Below are 10014 nucleotides of genomic sequence, written 5' to 3'. Positions count from 1 at the left end.
TCCATCAAAAGTTTCTGAAATCCTAATGCAAGTTAAAGTTGTACTTATTATGCCAGATTTATAACTGGTCAATATCATGAGTTTGTGTTGTTATTTTTCCCCCCCTTTCCGCTTGTTTTGTTGGAATTCTGTAATCTTTCTTTTGCCTTGTGTCTGTTTATTTTAATCTCAAAGGTAATTCCTTTTGCCAGCATTAGGTGGCATCTTCTTCAAGTCTGCCAGATGTTAATATCTTGACTATGAGGAATTATCTTTACTCCTTGATCTTTTAAAAGTATAAGGCTTTACTTAATGCAGCTCTACTTATTGTCACTCATGCCCTGAGGTTGTACTAAATGTAAATGAGTAGAACCTCAGTGTCACTCATGTCCTGGTCACCTCTAGAATGGATTACTGCTACATGCTCTACATGGGGCCGCCCTTGAAGAGCATCCAGAAGCTTCAGCTGGCGCAGAGTGCAACTGCATGAATAGTTAAGTCTGCCTCTAAGATGGCATATTTTATACCTCTATTTCATGAGCTGCATTGATTGCTACTTTGCTTCCAGGTGCAATTCAAAATGCTAATTTTGACTTTTATAGCCTTACAAGGCATGGGACCAAGTTGTTTGAAGGACCGTCTCTGGTTATATCTGCCCATTCCACCAAGTCCAGCAAAAGAGGTATGCTCCAAGTCCCATCTGGAGTTCCATCTGTCTGGATCCCAGGTGAAGCACCTTTTCTGCTGTACCTGCGCCCTCTGGAACATCATTCATTTCCCCTGAGGTGAGGTTAGCCCCATTTCTTTTAGTCTTCTAGAAAGCCTTGGAAGTGTAATTCTTCCATAAACACTAGTGAGTCTGCAGAATGGTTGAAGGAGACTAAATGATGCTTGTCCTGTTACTCTCTTGGGGTTCCTTTTGTTTTTATTTATTAGTTTTGTAGTTATTTATGTCTGATTTTTTAAATATTGTGATATGGTTTTAATTGTTATTTTGCTTGTAAACTGCCCAGAGTGACTTTTTGTGAGATAGGTGGCCATATCAATTTGCTAAAAGTGAACAAAGAAATAAAATCAATTTGAATGAAATCCTTGTTTACTACAAATTTCTATTTTTATCAGCATTCCTGTTAGAGACATTAATACAATTCTTGCTTTACCATGAAAAAGCAAAGTCTTTTCACGTTCTCAATTTATTTCCATTAATTTGTAGACTTCTGAGTAATGTACATCAGATATATTCACTAAGAAGCTTAATTATGATAGCTCTTAATTATTTTCAACTTTGCAAAAGTGTTTGTTTTTTAATTCTGTTTGGATGACCACGTTATTTTCATACAAATACAGATACTGAGCATTGATACCATATCTATCAGGTTGTCATTCTCAATCTTTTTACCATACAGACAGAGGTTGTTTTGTTTGTTAAGATCTTCAACATTTGCCAGAGGTATTTTAACATCCCCCCCCCATTTTTTAAGCTAGAGGATTTCTTTTTTGTACCTAATCATATGATAGAAAAGCTGCCTGATCAATATCAGCTAACACAGACTTAAAACTATTAATTTTTCAAACATACTTGATATATATCTTCTTTTAGTGAAGTAAAGGATGTTTTCTTTTTTAATTTCAGAGCCTGTTTAAATACTTTAAGTACCTGCTTGGTAATGTTAGAGTCCTCTTAGGAATAATAATTCAGAGACTGAAGTCCATGTCTCGATCTCATCTTCCTCTTCTCCACCGGTGAACAGCAGTTGGTTGATTGTTTTTGTCCTTTCTGGTTTTGATTTCTGTAGCTTGTTGTTAGAGATCCTTCATGAACATTTTGCACTTCTTAATGCTTTAGAAGAGAATTCATGGCAGCTAAGCTATTGACAACATCTAAAAATAACAGATTCATCTGAGCCTCAATTGTGAATTTGGATAAAAATGAAGGAGAAAGGTGCTGTCGTGCTCATTGTTCAGACTGGATCTTTACCCAGTTTGGTTGAGAAAGCAATTGGATCATCTTGTCTCCATTCTTTCTTTCAGGAAAAGCAGTCTGATGATTTTGATTATTTTTTCAGAGGAAGCATCAGTAGATCTGGTGGGATAATTTTCAGTATTTTTCACAAATAATGAATGCCATTGATTATGGGAAGATTTACACTGAGGCAGCTGAACACTGATTACATCAAATGGGGTGTTAGGCTACAGCCTGAGCTTGGATATGTAACCTTCTCCCAGAGGTTCCAACAGAGACTAGGAATTTTATCAATCATCTCACTCATTGAGCTAATTCCTTGATGGCTTGTTTATAGGTTTAAGGCAAAGTTCTGGCAACTGAAGTTGGTAAACTGTAAGGGTTTATGGCTCAAACATAAACCCATAATTTGAACACTTGTCTAAAGTCAATCACTTGGTTAAGTCTTTTCCAAGACAAGATCTCCTTAAAGTAGTATCAAAGATACACCAGATTTATCCTTACCCCCATTATATTTTAGTTTCTATTTTAACTGTATTGTTCAGTCTCTGTCAAATGATGAGTTTCGTCCTTCAGAGTGACCCTTATCCTTATACTTTATGGAGCTGGTGATATCTAGTAGTAACAATTAGGCAGAGGAGCTTCCAAATACTAGCTAGCTTGTCATCATAAAAAACTTACAATCAATTATTCAGAATGATAGGTAATCCTCTTTTCTAAGACCTTGCAGATGCCTTCATAAATGGCAAATTAAGGGCACTCAAATATAACTTTAAGTATCTCCTTTCAATCAACTTCCACATGGAAGCAACAAATTGGCAAAATCTCCTCTTTTGTATAGAGTTACTCAGATGTAATAATCAAATATAATCAGACACAAAAGGCATAAATTCTGTCCCAGAGGCCATTCCATGATTTATAACTACGGTAATCTTACTTTTACTTTGTGGTACAACAATTTTGCCTTATAAAGATATAAGATCCCTAGAAGTAATTCAATCTATATTCATGAGGCCCATTCTCCATAGTTCTTGATTCATCTCAAATGCTTTATTAGGACTCAAACTGGGATTTTCTATACTCAACCACATGTGCATTTGCTTCCTGAAATACTGATTGAAAATTAAATTTGCAACTATTTAGCTTATTCTTGCAGAGAAATTCAGCTCTTTTTGGAAGAAAGCAATAGTAAATGCTATTCCTTTTTGTGCCCTATCAAACCAAACACTTAGAAATGGGCCTGGAACAAATTATTTCTATGGCAAAGCAATGCATGTTAGAACTTGATTTGCACATTGACAGATCCAAAGTCCCATATTATATTTAGGGGGTGTTTATCTCAACTCTTTTGCTGTTCCAAACTATTTTAAGATCATTCCCCCTCACCTAGAAAGGCATTCTCATTAGTAAGATACAGTATAATGCCATACTAATGAAACTTGAAAAGGGTGGATTAATTATACTCTTTATTTAAGATATCACTGCATATGTTCAGAAGTAACAATTTAGTCAATAGTTCATATTCTGCTGCACTGCCCATTATTTGTGTCAGGCAACCAGTTCTGATATATCCCTACTAGCCATATGGGCTGACCCCCACGATGAAGATGATAAACTTTTATTAGCAGACAGTTCCACTGAAATTTCTAAGGAAGTTGCTAAATCTTGCTCAACTTCATTTGCAGTCAGAAGCCAATGGGTTTTAATTTTGCAGGATCCAATCTGTCGGTCACAGAGACCAGACGTTTAGTCTTCCAAGATTTCAGACTCATACTAGAGCCTATCCTCAGGGAACGTCTCTCTAGCAGAACATCTGGCAAGAGATGTGAATGTCATTCTGTTAGAGAGACATTCCCTGAGGATGGGCTCCAGCATGAGCTCAGAAGACTAAACCTCTGGTCCCAGTGACCCACCCAGACTGGATCCTGCAATATTATCTTGGGACCTACCGGTATATATTTGCCTTCATTTGGGTTTTAATTTGTTCGTATCTGGAGTGCCTGGATATCTGTAGATGCCTAGATGCCATTACATTTTACAACTACATAGTTTAGCAATGGCAATCCTGGTCCCATTGTAGTCTGAGGAATACCTGTGTATATGTATGTGTGGTTAAAAGAAATAAATATAAATTGGAGATAAATAAGAAAGAATATAAAAATGTTTAAAAATTGAGATAAAGACTATAATAATGGTAAAGTAAAATAACATATAACAGAAGGAAATTTATGAAACTCCAGATCTTTACTTACAAGTAAAGTGAACTGAACAAAGACACAAAACAGGGCAACTGGGAACATATATGTGAGTTTTTATCAGATAGGAGGAGAACAAATAGAAGTCATGCTCTTTGTCCAGAAACTTCTTCAGGATGAAGTGGATGGATAGAGAGTCATCCAAGAGCCCCTGTAAAGGGAACAACAAAGGAGCATATGGCTCAGAGACTTTATTCACTGTTCCCACATGGGCATGGGTACTGGTGGAGACGAGAGGGATATGTTTGCAGTATAGTATCCAAAGAGGAATACTGAGGAAAGCGCATTGAGCCTGCATATCATATGCTCAGCAAATGTTCATTATTGTTATGTTCACTATAGGTACAAAACCTTTTGAAAGAAACCCCAAATTTATAGAACTAGACTTTAGGGTTAGATTGATTTGGAGGTCAATATCCTAGATGTGTTGCTTGACAACATTCTATCATTTTAGAAATTAGTGAGATGTCAGCCCTACTAGATAGATCAGATCAAGATATCAATCAACTCCATAGGAAGGTGAAAACTACTCATATTGAGATTGACTATAATAACAAAATGTTGCATGACTGATTGTGTGGTACCTCCTCCCCCATCTTATACTCCAGTGAATTAGGGACATGTCTCTCTGAGTCACATCTAAGTCTTATCTGGGCATTGTGGACTTAGAAAATGTTTTACCTCTAGTCACCTTAGCAATAGAATTTAGAAAGATTGGATAACTAGAAGCAGCCTTTTGTCAATGGTGGATCACCTTAATTTTTCCCACAATCTGTTTTTGGGAATTAAATTCAAAGTCAATGTAAAGTTATCAAAGGTTGCAAAAACGGGAAAGTGTTTTTCAGCCAAATTTAAAGGTGCCTTCTTTCGCAGTAGATTTAATGCAAAATGCAGCAACTTATTTCTGGACAAGTAGAACAAACCTTACTTGGAATTCCTTTACTTTGTAAAGGCAAAAGTAGACACCACTTTTACATCAGGACTAAAAACAAGGTCAAATTTGTAGCAGAGCATTCCAGCCTCCCAGGATACTTTATTGCAGATCCCAAAGTGACAATTTTGGAAAGCTGATACTTTAACAGCAACATTGGGCAACAGATTGCTGAACTCACAAACATCAAAAAGTTTCAAGACACCTCAAAAGGTTTCAACAAACACAATGGGTTTTTAACTAACTACAATTGTTAATTGATAAAATATTTTAATCTGTATCTGCTGTTTCGTATGTGATTTATATCTGCATAACCTAGCTACCTTTCCCTCCCTTTTCCTCCCCTAACCCGAATTAAATCCTACATTAGTCCAGCCACGCTATGCATCTGATGAAGTGAGTTGCAGCTCACAAAAGTTTCTATTTTTTAATAAAATTGTATTATCAGACTAATATGTTTTGCCTAATTTGCATTTTATTATCTCTTAAGGTATTTTTAGTTTACTCTAGGGTGTTCCCATTTATTAAAATGTATTACAAATTTGAGTTCACAATCTCTGCCATATTAATATCTTCAATAACAACGAACTAAATAATTGAAACTATATTATTGAGGGGAGCAGAGGATCCAAGTACATGTGCCCAGTACATCAGATGTCATCTTGGAACCACTGAACAGAAGCGTGTTACTACTGATTCTGTTACTAGAATATTTAGGAATTGTTGAAATGGAGACAGCGGTTTTATCATGACTGAATGTAATCAACAGAGTTACTCTTTAGTCCATGTATAGCCATGAAAGGTAATCTGCTTCTCCTGTTGTTATTAGATTTGTTGTCCACCCTTTTTTTTCAAAAGTACATTTTGGGGTCAACTCATGGCAGGAATATCTTAATATACCTGTCTGCTGTTATACATGTGTGTAGCCTTGTCTGCAGCTGTCAAATAGCTCTGCATCATCCTGTTCCACTGAAAGTGTAAAGTGAGATAAGCTGTCTATCCTTTACCAAAGCAACAAAGGAGAAAAACATAAGTCTAAAAGAAGAAGAAGTGGTTCAAACAGACACCACCCTAATTTAATGGATATAAGAAAGGGACGAGGCATTGACAATCAGACTTGCAAGATTATGTTATTGTAGTCAATCTTAGTAAAGGTAATTTTAGCCTGCCTTCCTTTCATGGTCTGTTCTGTCTGGTGAGGCTGACACTTCTGATATGATGCTGAACTAGATAATTATATTTTCCTTGTAACTCTGAAATGTCCCTGAGTGTAGATACTTGTTTACTGATATCCTTATATTAGAAATTTTAGTAACAAGAATAAAATATACCTTTCATAATATTTTCCTCTCCTTATTAACATTAATATTTTAAATCATAGCTAATATTGATATAATATTTTCTCTTCTCTATCTTTAAAGGTCTAAGTTATCTAAACATTATAGTGTTAATTATCTCTAGTCAACACTGTATAAATACCGATATATGAACATGATATAATGTATCAAAATAAAAACAATACAATAAAACAATTTTTTAAAAAATATATTAGGTATGTTCCTGGAGTGGCTGAATTACTGCATGAAACAAGAGTGCTAATTAATTTCTTTCCTGCTGTAAATGTACTCTTTGGCAGCTGGATGTGATAGTGCCATTCTCTAGGAAATTACCTGAGATGTGTTGTGTATATCAATATACTGTTATTTCAGTCTCTCCATATATTTGTGCTTAGAATCCAACTCACAGTTTGAAGAGTATTCAAAAGTTGGACTTGAAAGAAGCAAGATAGGAAGTGTATTGATACTTTTGAACTTTGGTGTTCAAGACAAGACAAGACAAGACAAGAAAGCAAATGGGTCATTGAACAAATGAAATTTTGTGTGGTCATCAAGACTTAAGGCCACCTCAAAGGGTTGATACCAATTTGATGGCACATACTGATATCAAGTGGAATTCAAACAAACATTAGCCTGACTAGGTGGCTCAGTGACTAAGACACTGAGCTTGTCGATCAGAAAGGTCAGCAGTTCAGCAGTTCAAATCCAGGTCTCCTGCAGTACAGGTCTCCTGTGTGAGCAGTGGGTTGGACTAGATGACCTCTGTCAGGGCATTTATTAATCCCATGTTTGGCTCTGGGACTAATTACCCTGGTTTAGAGGAGATGTATCGTGGCTTATTCCAAGTTGCAATAATCTGAAAAGAAACGCGAGGAAAAGGTTTCTAATAAAACTCATTTATTTGTTATAAAGAAAATAAAACACCTCACTAACTAAGAAAAGTAATTGTTACATTTTTGAAGTAATTTGGGCCGGCTATCTTTCAGCCGGACCTTGCTGGAAAGAGAACAAAGGAAAAAGTGTGAAAAGCAAGTGAAGGAATGTGGGTGGATGGACATGCGTAGTAGCTTTTGATAACAATTCTTGGCAAGGTACGGAGAGTCAGATAGTCCAGAAATAATGAGCTCAGCTGGTAAATAAAATAACGCAGTGACAACCTCCAAGGTCCCTTCCAACTCTGTTACTTTTACTATATATGTTAGTGCCCAAGGGGAAAAAATACATGAAAAGGAAGTCATAAATGTTGCAAGAATGTTGGATAACAGTAACTTGCAGGACTAGATGGTGTAGAGAAATGTTAAAATATGACTGTGGTCACGTGGTAGAATGGCTGTGCAGTTTGACATTAATGTCTACCCGAGTATTGAAAGAATGATGATGTTGGTGCCCTACATAAACAGAAGGTGACCATATGAGTGACTGCAAAAACTGCAACATAAGTGAGCTTGGAAGACACGTCACAAAATTCTGATTTAAAAGAGATGAGAAGTGACACAAATGAAATCTAGTAAACACAGTGTAACTTTCTGCTAGTCAGAACAGATCTCTTCTGCTCTTGTGTAATCTCTGAGAAATGTATGAGTATCAGAAAGAAAAAAATATGTAGGTTTGTTGTTTCAGAGACAGACTATAATTAAGCAACAAGATTTTAGTTGTATCTTGCTTTATGTGAATAGGAAGTTTAGTTGCTGAACACAAAAGACAGTCACTGAGGGAAACTGAGCAAGCACTAGAAAAGAATGCTTAGCAAATTATTCAACAGTGAAAAAGAACTAAAATAACAATATATGAGGACCCCCTTGGTTGTTCTATATATTTATATATAGCTATATAAGAAATATTCATAGTGATGTTAGAAGAAGAGTATGTTGGTCGATGTGAATGTGCCTATAGTTTTGTATGCAGAGAATTTGCAATAAACATTAGATTATATGATGCCATGAGAATCATAGAACTGAAATCTATTTTAGACTAAGTGAGCTATATTTGGAATGAAGAATTGAGTAACTAACAGGTAGTTATGAAAATAAATGGTGGAAAAACTAGAGAATAAATGTGAATTTGTGCCCTTGGCAGAAAGTTTACTAATGATTTACTAATTTTTAGTAGCTAGTCTATTTACTTAAGTGCACCAAGATATTTTAAGATCTGTACCTTAAAATGTATTTTAAGGTCTGTATCTTTGTTGATTGTACAACACAGGTGGGTAGTAGCAGTAGCCGGCTGAGAGGAAGTAATGTTTGTTGAAAGCAGTGAAAATGTATTGTGAGAACCTGCTAATGTCCATTTTGTTATATGACAAATGTTCAGTATATCAGAAAAAACAAAGAAGCAAGTTAGGCATTGTATGGATGTAATTAAAAATAACTGATGAGATTATTTGGAAAGAAAGTAAAGTAAGAGAATTTTGGAGCACACATTTTAGGAAATCTAGATGTTGAATATTTATTGAGGGAAATTGGATTAGAATATGATAAGTGTGGTTTTAAAATTTAAGAAAGCAATGTTAATAACCATGCTATGCTGATGACACTACTCTCAGAGATGAAAATTATCTGCAAGCTCTGGTAATGAAAGTTAAGGAGCACAATGAAGAAAAAAATTAGACTATGATTTAAGTTTGCCAGATCTTCACCTAACTAGGCTGAATGCATTACCTTTTTGTTGGGGCATTGAAAAAATACTCCCCTACATCAACCATTTCTCCCTGTATCTGAAAAGTTGATCTCACTTTTGTTTAGCTCATAACATTTTTAAAAAAATCTGTTTTATGGCTATAATAATGGTTTGATTTGATTTGATTAGATCACCTTTATGCAAATGTATTGCATCCTTCCCCTTTCTATTAATATAATGGGCATACAAAATCCCTGTGTACTGTATTTAATTTCATTTAAACTCATTACTTCATACTCTTTACTATTTTATCCTTTTACATTCTAAGTCACAATCTTCCATGTGCACGCTACCCAACATGCTGTTATCCTCATTCCACCAGCTAGGATGAACATATAGTTTAGTGATATATATTCTGGATATTCTGGATAACAAAGGCTGCATATTGTTTATCTAATCCATGTTTTAAATGGTCAGCCAAAAGGTAATATTGATATCTTCTGCTAATGCTAGGCAGTCTTTAAATTGTTCTACATAAATAGATATAGAGGGCTGATACTAGCATGCAAATGGGTGATGGGTTTTGTGTCTTAGATTCATTTGCCACAGTATTCACCAATATATGGAGCCAATTTATGTTGTTTGGGTTGATAATAGCTGTTGTCTACTATTTTTGGAAGATATTGGGTTGGGAAAGGCTACTACCAAGGTGGCAAGTTCCCCCAGGTTCCTCAGTAGTATTCCTTACTGTTTCATTTTCTAGAAGGTTGCATGAAATATTATTGCTGTCTCAAAAGTATCTGAAGGGCTATTGTGTAGAAGAAAGGGAAAAGTTTAGAGTTGTTTAGGGTTGCTCAAGAAGACAGGACAAGAAATGCTGAATTTTAATAACAAGGAGATACATTTTGATTAGTCATCAGTAAAATCATTTTA

The sequence above is a fragment of the Pantherophis guttatus genome, chromosome 1 (assembly GCF_059756535.1).
Source record: "Pantherophis guttatus breed Tessera chromosome 1, ASM5975653v1, whole genome shotgun sequence".
Taxonomy (NCBI): domain Eukaryota; kingdom Metazoa; phylum Chordata; class Lepidosauria; order Squamata; family Colubridae; genus Pantherophis; species Pantherophis guttatus.
This window is presented reverse-complemented; position numbering follows the sequence as displayed.